Source organism: Schistocerca nitens, chromosome 3 (assembly GCF_023898315.1).
Source record: "Schistocerca nitens isolate TAMUIC-IGC-003100 chromosome 3, iqSchNite1.1, whole genome shotgun sequence".
In the NCBI taxonomy this organism is placed as follows: domain Eukaryota; kingdom Metazoa; phylum Arthropoda; class Insecta; order Orthoptera; family Acrididae; genus Schistocerca; species Schistocerca nitens.
This window is the reverse complement of record NC_064616.1, coordinates 906,402,892-906,418,864: the sequence shown is the minus strand read 5'-3', so window position 1 is coordinate 906,418,864 and position 15,973 is coordinate 906,402,892.

The following is a 15,973-nucleotide window of genomic DNA, read 5'->3' as shown; positions in this document are numbered from 1 at the left end:
CGGCGTGGCGTGGTTTTGTCCTCTGTGCAGGCTGCACACTAAAATTCACCTACCTCAGAACGGCGTCTGCTCGATGTCCCTTCACTCGGCAACGTAGATACTTAAAAGATGATGTAAAAGCAGCGTTGATAAAAAAAAAAACCACCATCTAATATTTACAATTACTGAGGCTGCGCAACTCAAGTAATGAAAGAAAGATCTGTAGAAAAACTGTCATTCAATTTTATCGGGCAGTAAGAAAATGGATTAGCTCCTGGAAAATAATGTCCGAAATTTCCACACAAAAATGTTTATTTTGTCATTGATAGCCAAAAAACGGTACTATTCAGTCCACATTTAAACTATTGGCTATTTTCTTCCAGTTCACAACTCATACATATATTTCACATGCACAACAGCCAGAGACCTGTCCAAACCCAACCTGAATTAAACAACGTTTTCTCAGTCATTAATTTTACCACTAATTTGAGTTATTACATTCGGTCCTTCTTGTGGATTTCGAAAAAAGAAATTGCTCGCCAAAAATGCTCAGTGATTGAATACTGAAACATGTCCCGCGGATACTATGAAGGCCATATTTTCATACGCGAATATCTTTCCAACAAAACAATTCTAAAACCTCCAAACTTCACAAAACTGTCCGTAAATGCAACTGCTACAACGACCACACAAACTGGACGTGAGAAACCAAATATTTCTTCATTTTACACATTATTTTGACTCGCACTAGTAACATGACCTTCCGCGTTCAAAGCTAGCGAGCCACCCCCTTTTTGCAGTCTCTAAACTAAACTCCTCCCGAACAGGCCATGAAGGCCCAACGTTACCGACCGGCCGCCGTGTCATCCTCAGACCACAGGCGTCACTGGATGCGGGTACGGAGGGGCATGTGGTCAGCACACCGCTCTCCCGACCGTATGTCAGTTTCCCAGTATAACTATCAGGTAAGGAGCGGGAACCGTCTCAATTCTGATTGGCTAACCATACTCCCTGCCAGTCAGTATACTCGCTCATGATCATACTCGCGCCAAAACTGGCCTACACCAATCCTTATACACAGACGCGTTTACACCATTCTGACATAAAAATATTAAAGTAATGTTTAATAAACGAAAAAGAAATGGCAATAATTCTGGAAATATTCTTTAGATACTGATTTTACTCCAGCTGACTTTCTGGCTGCTCTGTTACAAGAGCAATCACACCTAGACATACGTCATCAGCAAAGCGGGTAAATTCCCACGACAGGTTACTTAAGATGGTATATCATACATTTAAATCTGACGAATGTCCCACTTACACACTCTCATTTACTCACATTTATTCCCACAAAAATATTAGACACAAATAATAGTTTTGTCTGATTTTTATATTACGAAAAAGGATAAATAATTAAATTATAATATGAAAATCTCAATTAATTAATTGTGCACACTGAGAGTTGTGTTTATGTTTTCCAATTATACCAAAAGATAAACTGTTATATTTCCTAACTAAATTTATAGTTTCCTAAGTGTCGGTTTTTGACTGTTCTAGCAATTCTTTTACCTCCGAAACTATGATAGTTACAATGTTGAAACTTTTATAGAATCTTCTCCTGAATAACAAAAGGTAGTGTACCGATTTTGAAAATGACTGAATAATATTTAATATCATTTATTTAGGTTCATAGGTGGCATGAATATACGCGTCCAGTAACAGACATTGAATAGCTTTCCCACGGCAGGCAGTGACAGACGCTCGTGTGTCTCCCGGTTAGGCCTCTAGATGTCAGCCCCCGAAGTTACATGCAGCAAGCTGTCGTAAAACGAACGTTCGCTCGGAACAACTTGCGACGCTACAACTTGCCGTGTGACTATTCTCTGCTGGCGACCACTTATGTAGTGGGTCATATGTCCGAACTTGGGTTACAGGCTACCCAGTCTGTCTGTCGCTGTGGGCCTTCATCATTGCTGATCTCTGTCCAGTGCAGGAATATGTACCGGTATTCGACTTCGGACATGTTGGGTACCACAGGTTATATACTATACTTCTTGATATTTTACTTTGCAAATAAACAGCAGGCAGGCTGACAGGAACTGCGCCTGTCACGCATTGATGACGGCATGCAGCCGTGTCAGCCTTTGGCAGACTGCTAATGCCACCGCCCACTGCTGCAAATACAGGGTGTTACAAAAAGGTACGGCCAAACTTTCAGGAAACATTCCTCACACACAAATAAAGAAAAGATGTTAAGTGGACATGTGTCCGGAAACGCTTAATTTCCATGTTAGAGCTCATTTTAGTTTCGTCAGTATGTACTGTACTTCCTCGATTCACCGCCATGATTTCATACGGGATACTCTACCTGTGCTGCTAGAACATGTGCCTTTACAAGTACGACACAACATGTGGTTCATGCACGATGGAGCTTCTGCACATTTCAGTCGAAGTGTTCGTACGCTTCTCAACAACAGATTCGGTGACCGATGGATTGGTAGAGGCGGACCAATTCCATGGCCTCCACGCTCTCCTGACCTCAATCCTCTTTACTTTCATTTATGGGGGCATTTGAAAGCTCTTGTCTACGCAACCCCGGTACCAAATGTAGAGACTCTTCGTGCTCGTATTGTGGACGGCTGTGATACAATACGCCATTCTCCAGGGCTGCATCAGCGCATCAGGGATTCCACGCGACGGAGGGTGGATGCATGTATACTCGCTAACGGAGGACATTTTGAACATTTCCTGTAACAAAGTGTTTGATGTCACGCTGGTACGTTCTGTTGCTGTGTGTTTCCATTCCATGATTAATGTGATTTGAAGAGAAGTAATAAATTGAGCTCTGACATGGAAAGTAAGCGTTTCCGGACACATGTCCACATAACTTATTTTCTTTCTTTGTGTGTGAGGAATGTTTCCTGAAAGTTTGGCCGTACCTTTTTGTAACACCCTGTATATGCCATACCCCATCCCAGCAGTTGCTGACATTAGCATGTGACATATCTTTGAAAGCTTTTAACTTCCCTCGTTACTGTTTTTTCTTATTTATTTTTGCAGCTATTAGAGTATCTGACTCATGTATTTGAGGTTTACATGGAGATCATGCTTCGTCACGAAAATAGCCTGACCATGTGACAAATAGGAATACGTGTCTCTTATACTTTCCTAATATTAAAGTTCTTCAATTAAAAAATGAAAAGTTACTCTGAATTAACAACATAAGTCAAATTACATTGTTCGTTGCTCCTTTTACACGTAACACACTTCCCTAACAATTTCTATGCTCATCCGGTCTGCTTTGGCAGTTATGTTTGTTTACCAACCACACTGAAGTAACCATTGTTACGTAGCTTGTCCAGATTCATTAAACAGGAAATCACTGATCACAGAAGCCTTTTCAAACATGACACTCTATTAGCCATACATCTCTTAATTCAACTGGTTATTTTTAAAACACCACAAGTCACGTAATGTAAACTTGTGAGAATACAGAAAAAACTAATTGCTTAATAAACTAGAAACTATTAATAAACAGTTTTGCCTCTGAGGATTAATACTTGAGGATCGACATCATGTAAATATGATATGAAATTTAATTACTTATTATACTTCCCAATAGATAAGTTAAAGCCCTATAACTTACACAATTTTAAAACTAAACGAACAACATTTTATTATCTACATTTTCAGTCATACTCCGCAAGCCACCTGACGGTGTGTGGCGGAGGGTACCTTGAGTACCTCTATCGGTTCTCCATTCTATTCCAGTCTCGTATTGTTCGCGAGATATACGTAGGAGGGAGCAATATACTGCTTGACTCCTCGATGAAGGTATGTTCTCGAAACTTCAACAAAAGCCCGTACCGAGCTACTGAGCGTCTCTCCTGCAGAGTTTTCCACTAGATTTTATCTATCATCTCCGTAACGCTTTCGCGATCACTAAATGATCCTATAACGAAGTGCACTGCTCTCCGTTGGATCTTCTCTATCTCATCTATCAACCCTATCTGGTACGGATCCCACACTGGTGAGCAGTATTCAAGCAGTGGGCGAACAAGTGTACTGTAACCTACTTCCTTTGTTTTCGGATTGCATTTCCTTAGGATTCTTCCAATGAATCTCAGTCTGGCATCTGCTTTATCGACGATCAACTTTATATGATCATTCCATTTTAAATCACTCCTAATAGGTACTCCCAGATAATTTATGGAATTAACTGCTTCCAGTTGCTGACCTGCTATATTGTAGCAAAATGATAAGGGATCTTTCTTTCTATGTATTCGCAGCACACTACACTTGTCTACATTGAGATTCAATTGCCATTCCGTGCACCATGCGTCAATTCGCTGCACATCGTCCTGCATTTCAGTACAATTTTCCATTGTAACAATCTCTCGATATACCACAGCATCATCCGCAAAAAGCCTCAGTGAACTTCCGATGTGATCCACAAGGTCATTTATGTATATTGTGAATAGCAACGGTCCTACGACACTTCCCTGCGGCACACATGAAATCACTCTTACTTCGGAAGACTTCTCTCCATTGAGAATGACATGCTGCGTTCTGTTATCTAGGAATTCTTCAATCCAATTATTGTTCTAAAGAAGAAACAATTCATACTCACATAAGCTAATTATCTGTGTATCTAATTTATTTGAATACAGAAAAGTAATAAACATTTACAGTGCCAATAAACTGCGCCCTATTTTCACAAGAAAAATATTTTAATACATAGTGATACTTCCGACTTGCTTCTTGAATTAAAATGAAAATAAAAATAAAAATTCCCAATTCATTCCTTGTTAGTGGTACTAATGTTATAAACATGGTGATTAAAATTAAGGTTCCAGTATCAAAACTCTGTAAAAGAAGATCGTTATGGAAACAAAAAAAAAGAACAACGAAAATTTTACCAAAATGTGGTGCTGTATGTGGTAGAATATGCAAAACAAAGGATGTTGGGTGCATGTCTATTCCTCAGTTCTCGTGTGAGATGCCCGGCATGAGTCTCAATGAAGGCTCACACACTGCTGCAATAGGTCTATTACTACAATGGTGACCGCGTGCCAGTGGCTCTGCAGAAGTTCCAAATATGGTACAGGGTATGAATAAAGGCGTTTTTCCGATGTCGGCCAATGCTCTGGAGAAAGTTATTAAGAAATTCCAAAAGACAGCTTCGTTTGAAGTGAAGTGTAGCAGAAAGAGGAAAACAGTTGAATCGTTTGCATAGGAGATGTGGCCACAACTTTGGAGGAGGCGTTCAATGGAGGTTTGTAAATTCGCGGTTCACGGGGAATCGCCTGTACTATGGACTAGCCTGTGAGCACTCTGCATAAAATTCTACGAAACATTCTGCAATTCTGTCCATACAAAATTTCCCATGTCTTGGAATTACTTCACGCTGACCTGCCAACAGGACAAGCATTTGCTCTAGAATTTCTTGCTCCAATGAAAGTGGACAATGAACAGCCATGTAACATTTTGTGGGAAGACGCAGCCCATTTCATCTCCAAGGAAAGCCAATATACAGAATTGTAGCAGAGCCCATTTACATTAAGACGTTTTCAACGCCATCTAATGGGAAAATTTTCTTTAATTTTTTTCTTTCCATACATTTCCCCCTCATTCGATAATATTCCAATGACGTTTGGCATCATTCTGAACAGCTGTTCTTGCTTTACAGCATTTTGAAACTGGAACTGTCATTATAATCACCCTGTTTATAACGTGAGCTGTATAGTATTCCAACAACTTTTAACTTACGGTACTCCTCATTAGGCTAGTGTCCCTTTAGATTTCTAGAATGCTTTATATCAGTTGGAAGATTACTGGAGTAAGCTGTTTTTTGTGGCATCGCAGTGTTGCTGGGATCACAGGTTAGATGTCTGAATATGTGATGTACAAGGCCATTAATACTTTGTCTAGCCCTGACTAAATCAAAATTATCCTTCAAGTAAGCTAAATGGATACGCTGTCTCAAAAAAAATAAAATAAAATAAAATAAAATAAAAAACGTTCAAATGTGTGTGAAATATTATGGGACTTAACTTCTAAGGACATCAGTCCCTAAGCCTACACACTACTTAACCTAAATTATCCTAAGGACAAACACACACACCCATGCCCGATGGAGGACTCGAACCTCCTCCAGGACCAGCCGTACAGTCCATGACTGCAGCGCCTATGACCGCTCGACTAATCCCGCGCGCCTTACGCTGTCTTACTTTCTCACCTTAGGACACAGACAATATCATGGCCACCTACAACACTGAGTATGAACCTACTGCTCCTGGATGCATTAGTATCCAGTAACATATACTCCATCAATGTGAATACCCATCACATTTCCTATCATCTAGTATTAAGAACAAATACGTACAGCATACGTTATACTGGATTGAAACAGATTATCATTCAAGTAAGTGGCTTGAAATGAAATTGCGTGCTTACGGAATATCGTCGCAGTTATGTGACTGGATTTGTGATTTCCTGTCAGAGGGGTCACATTTCGTACACTACTGGCCATTAAAATTGCTACACCACGAAGATGACGTGCTACAGACGCGAAATTTAACCGACAGGAAGAAGAGGTAAGGCCACTTTACGAAACTTAATAAGGGCAGCAATTAAATGCAATTCCAAAGTGACAGCCACTGAAATGGGATGGTATGAATCTCCAGCAGCAGAAACACCAGCACAAACAGCAGCAGCACGCAAATAGACCATCGAAAAAACAGTAGCAACAGAGGAACCTACTACTGAACCAACATTAGCAGCAGCAGAACTAACATCAGAAGCAATAGTTACAGCATCAAAAACCAACCAACCAGAATCATTAGCAGTCACAGCAACATCAGAAGCAGTAGTTCCAACATCAATAATCAAGCAACCAGAATCACTGGCATTCACTGCAACAGCACACAGTAGCAGCAGTGGTAATAGGAGTAGTCATCACACCAGAAGAAGGCAGCGACCCTTGAGAAGCCAGGATTTTTGCTGGGCCAAAACAGTGAACAACAGCACATAACAGGGAACAGGTAAATTTTCGTAAGCAGAGGAATCTACAACAAGGTATGAAATCTTGTAACAGTGTAAGAAAAAATGCATCAACAGAGTGTAAAGTCGCAGGCCAGTCAGATTCTTCAAATCAGCTAAGAATTATGAGTCTGAACATTCAGTGCCTTAAAAACAAATACCTTGAACTTGAGGTAGCAGCAAATAATGAACATATTTATTGTTTATGTGTTATGGAACATTGGTGCAGGGACAGTGAACTAAACAGCATAAACTTAAGCCAATATAAACTTGCCAGTCAGTACTGTAGGCAAAATGGCAAAGGTGGTGGTGTATGCATTTATCTAAATCCCAAGCTTAAATTTAAGTTAAGATACGAGGCTAAACTATTAATCATAGAAAAGGATTTTGAAGCAGTAGCCATTCAGTTATATAGTTTAAAGAAGAAAATAATTGCTGCAGCAATTTACAGATCACCATCTGGAGATACTGAAGTCTTTCTTAGGAATTTGGAAGAAATGCTCAACAATTTCTCAAATGAGAACTCTACCATAATTCTTTGTGGTGGCTTTAATATTAATCTATTGGTCCAGAATTCATTAAAAACAAGTTTTTAGACATACTAAAAAGCTTCAACAAGTTCCCCCACATATCAGCTCCCACTAGAACAACAGATTCCAGTGAAAGCCTAATATATAACATCTTCTCAAATGTGGTCACACATGAAGTTGCAGTTACAAATGTGAATATAGGATTATCAGATCATAATGCACTAACCTTTAATCTCACTGCAACTCCCAAGGAGGAGGAAAATAAAAAGGAGTACAAACGATTTTTCTCTACTGAAAATTGTAATCAGTTCAAAAATAATTTAAAAAATGCAGTTTGGGCAGAGGTCTTGGCACAAACAAACACAAATGGTGCTTACAATATATTTTCTTCGACTTTTATGACATACTTTGAAATGTGTTTCCCAAAAAAGCTTTTGAGTTATAGATCATCTGGATCCAAACGGACCTGGATTACACCCGGAATTAAAAAGTCAAGCGAAACCATGAAATTACTAAGTTTAAAGTTAAAAACATGTCATGATCAGCAGTTTGTTGAGTATGTGAGGACATACAAAAAGACTTACCGCAAAGTAATAGCAAAAGCAAAATTATTGAGTAATGATAGAGTAATAAGGCAGGCTAGTAACAAGTCCAGAATGATGTGGAAAATGGTAAAAAAAGAAACTGGGGGTCAAACTAAAGAACAGGAAATCAATCTTAAAAATAATGAAAATATCCCCATAGAAAAAGATGTCATGGCAAACTATTTAAACAATTATTTTGTAAATATTCCCCTTACTTTAAGTAGTAAATTTAAGCAACAACCAACAGTGACGACTCCAATGGTAAATACCAGCATGATGGCAATCCCAACAGATGAGCATGAAGTTCTAAAAGTCATTAAATACTTGAAATCCGAAATGTCCTCTGGGTTGGATGATGTAGCTGTATCAACAATTAAGAAAATTGCTCCATGTGTTGTCAAACCTATAGTCCACATAGCAAACTTGTCCCTTAGTGAAGGAATATTTCCGGATAAACTTAAAATATCTAAAGTGATACCTCTATACAAAAATGGCGACAGACATAAAATAGAAAATTACCGACCTATATCTCTCCTCCCAGCCTTCTCCAAAATACTTGAGGAATTAATGAAAATCAGGGTTACAAAATATCTAGAAAAACATAAACTAATAAATAACAGACAACATGGTTTTCGAACACGGCACAGTACACAAAAAAACAGCCATATTGGACTACACAACAGAAGTAGTAAGAAATTTGGAGTCAAATAAACAGGTTGTTGGAATTAATCTAGATTTATCCAAAGCCTTTGATACTGTGAACCATGTAATATTACTAGGGAAACTTGAAGCAATAGGCATCAGGGGTACTGTTAAAAAATGGTTTGAATCTTATCTGCAAAACAGGTCACAAGTTGTTGAGCTGAGGCCATCCAACAATCTTCACAATTTTAAACTCATATCTGAACCAAAACAAATTGACATAGGTGTTCCACAGGGCAGCATTCTGGGCTCATTGTTATTTATAATTTATATCAATGATATACAGGCTTCAGACACCTCAGCAAAAATTCTACTATTTGCAGATGACATGAGTATCATAATTAGTGATATAAAAGAATCATTGTATACTACAGCAGAAAAAATGCTCTCATACGCACAATAAGCTGACATTAAATACAAAGAAAACAAACTTTATATAGTATGGAAGCAAGTGTCAAGGGGAAAATATGTGCCTTATGCTGGATAGCAAACAAATAGAAAAAGTGTGCACCACAAAGTTTCTGGGAATGCGAATTGACCAAGATTTAAACTGGAATGAACACAGTGTATATCTTACTCAGAAACTTAGCTCAGCATGTTTTGCCTTAAGAATAATATCCAAGGCATGTAGCAAAGAATGTATTAGAGCAGTGTACTTTAGTTATTTCCAATCAGTTGCAAGCTATGGCATAAGTTTTTGGGGAAAAACCAGGTCACGACTAAATGATATTTTTATTATGCAAAAAAGAGCTATTTGTATGATGACACACAGCCCACCACAAACTCACTGTAGGCCCTTATTCAGACAACTAAAGATACTGACAATACCATCGATATATATTTTTAAATGCCTGGAAATGATCAGTAAAAATAACTGCAATCTCCAAACCAACTCAAGCTACCATGATCACAATACAAGGCATTGTAAAGACTTCCACATTCCCTATGTAGCAAAAACTAGAAGTCAGAATCATGTTAGCCACTTAGCAATAAAGCTTTTAAACGCACTTCCATCTCAAATTAAAGAACTGAAAGGCAAAAATAACATCAAGTGTGAAGTAAAAAAATACTTGATGGAAAAATGCTACTACAGTGTAAATGAATACCTGTCTCAGACTGTGGATTGAAACCTGTACTCATTATTTAAAAATTCAAACTAATTCAATTATGTTTTCAACTTTGTAATTATGGTACTTATGACAAATCTGTTAAATGTCCGTAATACGTTTTGTGTATAAGGCGTAGTTCATTATCTATAATTGTTTATCATAAGCACTTACTTTTGTTTTTGTGTAATAAGTTCTTGTACACTGCTTATGTACTATGTGTACATAATTTGTTTTGTTGTTTGTATATGTTTGTCCAGTTATTATGTGTATGTATTGTTATGTGTTACGTGTAATCAAATGACAAATCCTATATCACATGTGTGATCTATTGGATGCTAAATAAATAAATAAATAAATAAATATGGAAATGATTAGCTTTTCAGAGCATTCACACAAGGTTGGCGCCGGTGGCGACCCCTACAACATGCTGACATGAGGAAAGTTTCCAACCGATTTCTCATACACAAACAGCAGTTGACCGGCGTTGCCTGGTGAAACGTTGTTGTGATGCCTCGTGTAAGGAGGAGAAATGCGTATCATCACGTTTCTGACTTTGATAAAGGTCGGATTGTAGCCTATCGTGATTGCGGTTTATCGTATCACAACATTGCTGCTCGCGTTGGTCGAATCCAATGACTGTTATCAGAATATGGAATCGGTGGGTTCAGGAGGGTAATACGGAACGCCGTGCTGCATCCCAACAGCCTCGTATCACTAGCAGTCGAGATGACAGGCATCTTATCCGCATGGCTGTAGTGGATCGTGCAGCCACATCATGATCCCTCAGTCAACAGATGGGGACGTTTGCAAGACAACAACCATCTGCACGAACAGTTCGACGACGTTTGCAGCAGCATGGACTATCAGCTCGGAGACCATTACTGCGGATACCCTTGACACTGCACCACAGACAGGAGCGCCTGCAGTTGTGTACTCAAAGACGAACCTGGGTGCACGAATGTCAAAACGTAATTTTTTCGGATGAATCCAGGTTCTGTTTACAGCATCATGATGGTCACATCCATGTTTGGTGACATCATGGTGAACGCACATTGGAAGCGTGTATTCATCATCGCCATACTGCTGTAGCACCCGGCGTGATGGTATGGGGTGCCATTGGTTACAAGTCTCGGTCACCTCTTGTTTGCATTGACAGCACTTTGAACAGTGTACATTACATTCCAGATGTGTTACTTACCCATGGCTCTACCCTTCATTCGATCCCTATGAAACCCGACATATCAGCAGGATAATGCACGACCGCATGTTGCAGGTCCTGTTTGGGCCTTTCTGGATACAGAAAATGTCCGACTGCTGCTCTGGCCAGCACATTCTCCAGATCTCCTACCGATTGAAAACGTTTGGTCAATGGTGGCCGAGCAACTGGCTCATCACAATAAGCCAGTCACTACTCTTGACGAACTGTGGTATCGTGTTGAGCTGCATGGGCAGCTGTACCTGTACATGCCATCCAAGCTCTGTTTGACTCAATGCCCAGGCATATCAAGGCCATTATTACAGCCAGAGGTGGTTGTTCTGGGTACTGATTTCTCAGGATCTATGCACGCAAATTGCGTGAAAATGTAATCACATGTCAGTTCTAGTATAATATATTTGTCCAATGAATACCCGTTTATCATCTGCATTTCTTCTCAGTGTTGCAATTTTAATGGCCAGTAGTGTAGGTGTTCATTCTTTCCACGAACTACATGAGATCGGAATAATAGAGAATTGTGAAGGTGGTTCGATGAACCCTCTGCCAGGTACTTAAATGTGATTTGCAGAGTATCCATGTAGATGTAGATGTAGAACAATTCCGACATTATAAACACGAAGTTAGAGTAAGTTAACAATTATTTACAATTAAATCATGTATCATTAGTAATTATCTAACACGATACATAGAAAACTTACTTACAACAAACATTACAATTTGGTGGATGCACATCTCTGTTACTTTAGCTTACATAAAGAATTTGCTTCACTCTCGCTGTTTTTACTATGTTACACATATATACAATTATAATTATAATTCCATATCTCTTTTTGACATAGGAAGACATGCATTCACAGCTTAAATGAACAGAATACCAGTAGCTTCTATAACAAATTCAAAACTGTGTGCTTTTTGTTATTAGTGAAATTCGCGCTACCAACACGCGATGGTACCTTACGGCTACTGCTAGTGTAGTTCCATTCTTCTAAACAGCATCCCATACGATCAAACGAGTTGCTTCTTTACCTGCATTTACATTTTAGATACTTGGGCTGTGCATGACTCTGCTTAAAAAGAATAGCTCGATGTAGCCATAGCGGGGAGCCGCTTGCGTCTGCTTTCATGCCCAACAGCTAATTCGCTGCAGATAATAACCTATAGCTGTGACACTGCAGTTAAATAATCTACCTGTACATTGGTTATAATTGTGAATTAATTAAATACACAGAAATACAAAATAAAATTTAAATGAGTAATTTAGTAACAAGGGATCTACTCTTACGTCTCTAATTGATGTAGACGATAGAGAATTACGTTGAACAATGTTTAGAAAACACGTCTTTCATACTATGAAATTTGATTGACACTATAAATCAACTAACATTTTATCATACATTTCACTCTTTTACCGTATCTGATCGGACTCTCAAAAAAAACTGAAACCACTCTGTGCATAATTCTGCCACTTAAATCTCATTTATAACTAGGCAGATAGATCAATAATAAATTCAGCAGATTTTCAGTTTTATTTGCACTAAAATAGTATTTACCTGAAGACTTCATTCTGATACTTTTGGATTCAGTTGAGGATGATCTCAGTTTGCATAAGGCGAGTGTATATCGCATTCCTTATAGTTGTGGCACGGCATAGATTGGACAGGCTATCAGGACTGTGCAGGACTGATGTACTAAGCATAAACAGCACACACGGTTACAGCAGCCAGGTAGATCTCCTACTGCATAAAATTGTTTAGATACTGGTCACTCTATGTTATATAGCAATACCAAGATATTGGCAGGCATGTCCAGCTTAAGGAAGTTGTTCAGATTAAATTAGCGAGCAACCTTATAACAGGAATGGAGATTTTTATTTAAACTCTGACTGGACTCCTGCTCTCTCTCTCTCTCTCTCTCTCTTTCTCTCTTGTCAAAAAAACAGAGGGACAGAGTCAATGTTATCTCACCTGCTAGTTCGTAGTTTTTCACTATCAATACCTCTGACTTTGGTCATCTTTGGTGGCACTAGTGTTCAGTGTGTGTGTGTTATCTTTCCTGAATTACTCCAAGAACCAAGGTTTTAAATTTGTTTGTACATTGCCTGTCCGTTGCAGTATTTGCCTTGAAAATGGCAGGGTGTACTCTAGTCGAAGTATCGACGGTCGCTGTAGATATTAACTCGCTCAATTCCTGTACGTTGTTTGGAAATTGTATACACCAAGAGAAACTCAGGTTTCATGTTTGAGGAAGTGACCACTACATTGGTTAACAATTTGTGACATAGAGATGTAGAATGTGGAAAGGAGATGCATAAAAATAAAGAACATTTTCAGTCAGGATTAAATAAAGAAGCTGTGCAGAGTGAACAGCAGATTAAAGATGTACGGGCAGAATTAAATTCTTTAGCAGCGAATCATGCTACTACTGGGTTAGTTCAAGAATGGCAAAGTGTTTTACAACCAATGGAAAATACCATCCAGTTGATTTTCTTGCTGCATGTAGAGATAGTTTTGTGAGAGGAATGGAAATGGCAAAAATTAAGTTCACGAAAAGGCAGCTTGAGGGCAATGCACAATAATGGGCATATTTAAAGAGTGCTTCATTTTCTGCCTATGAACTGTTTGAGAGTTGTGTTTTGAACAAATTCTGGATGAAACGAAGCAAATCCAACTACAGAATGAGTTCCTAAATGGGCCAAGTTTCAAACACAGATGTGGGTCGATGCAGAGTATTTCTTGCGCTTGAACTAGCTAAGCTGATGCATATAAATCGTCCACTGAGAATACTGATGGAGTTCACAACATTCAAGAGAGGCTTACCAAAATTTTTACAATGGGATCTTGTTCATAGTCCGACAGATTCCCTTTTAGATTTTATTGAGAAACTTGAACAGGCACTGAAATTGAAGCCATATAATGATAACAGTAGACAGGGAAATGAGTACCAGAATGGGAATTGCAATAATCACCAAAATAATTATCACCACAGTGGTAACTATAATTTTCAAATGGGAATTCTCACAATGGAAAGAAACCAGGAAAGAAGATCTGAGGGGCAGGAGCCTTACAAAATGCAATGTCAGTCTGAGAGATTGTTAAAAGAGATTGCCACATCTCAGGTCTGGATATTGTGAAATTAAAAATTCTGTGGCTGTCGTTACTTCGGCAAAGAAGCCACAAATATAGGAGATGGAGGTTATAAGAAATAAAAATAAAGAAGAGAATAATTTTAAGCAGCGCCACAACAAAGGAGTGAGAAATATAGTAAAATATATTAAAAGCTATGATAATAATGATATGTGACTGGAGAATTAATGTAGTGAAAAGAAAGTAAATGATGGAATGAATGTATGTTAAGAGAAAATTCTGTAATCAGAGGTAAATCTCAATTTGGTGGAGCTTGAATGTATGATGAATTCTGATGAGGCTCTAGTCAGTAGCAACAATGATAATAACACAGGTGAAAGTAATGAAGATGATTTTGTATCGGAGAAAGTAGGTGAAGAGAGCTATGAAGTTGGCGTATCAATAGTCTCATTAGCTGGTGATGAATTTTATTATGTATCAGCAGAAGTGGGTGATTTTTTGTTAAAGGTGCTGAAGTTGCGAAAGTTGAAACTACTGACTTGGATATCTCGAAGGATGGAACTTGTGCACTTATTTCTGTTAATTGAAGTGAACCAATGGCTCAATATGAAAGCATGAATTAAGAGTCAATGTAGAAAATTGAATGTGATAGTAACGTAGCAATTTGGCAGAAATAAGTGAGGTTTTCTGTAAGGGAGATGAAGTTGTGTGGTTAGTTGCGAGGCTGTAGACTTAGGTGTCGACACAGTATTATCATCAGTCACCCAATGCACAGTTGGTTGATAGTGCAACACTCATTCATCTGTCATTTACTATAACCTTTCTGATGAAATGTAGCTTCAAGATGGCTCAGCTCAGCTGGCAAAGTCTCAGTGTTGGAAATGACATGTGCCCTGTGTACTAAGGTATGAAGTACCCCTTCACGCTGAGCCAGATGGTGACATCTATCAGCCTGATGTGGGTATACTTAAATAACAAGGGTTCCATTCTATCACCTGTAATTCATATAGGTGACAGACAATTATCTCAATCTCTTAGATGTTAACGAGCATCCTCTGATAACTGGCAATCTTCATCCTAGTCAGCCTTGCCTGTCATACGGGCTATGCCATTTGCCCTCAAGGGCTGGCACCTGCATGACACCAGGACTATGTGTGCCACACATCACCTGATCTACAATGTAGAGGGAAAAGTACGATTGTAAGCTTTAATGAATAAATTCTTGTTCCATTAATGTTGTGTCATTAGTGCCCAGCGTTCCAACTTGTCTGCTCCTCCACACTCCACGCTCTGCCTTACTGAAAACAGCAGAGGTGTCAACCCAGGCAGCAGAGTACTATTATTTCATCAAGATTCATTTTAGAATATATTTTTAAGGCAGATGTGTCAGATATAGTGTGCATGCATGTGAATTTATGCATATTTTTTGCCACATCAGTTGTATATTTATAGTCATGAAGAGAAAATTTAAAAGTCTTGAAAATCAACCTGAAAAGTGAAGTACTATCATTAAGTGATTTTTGACAGTAATAAATATCATTACACATTATATTAATCATGAGATATGTGAGGTGTATCACTCAGATATAATGAGTGATTGAAAAGAAAGTGGATAAGATTGTAAAAAACCATGAAGACAAACATCTATGATGAGCAGAAGGCTCTGCCTTGTCACGCATAAGAATGTGCTAAAAACATTACTTGGTGTGTATTTGCACTGGCCATAAAT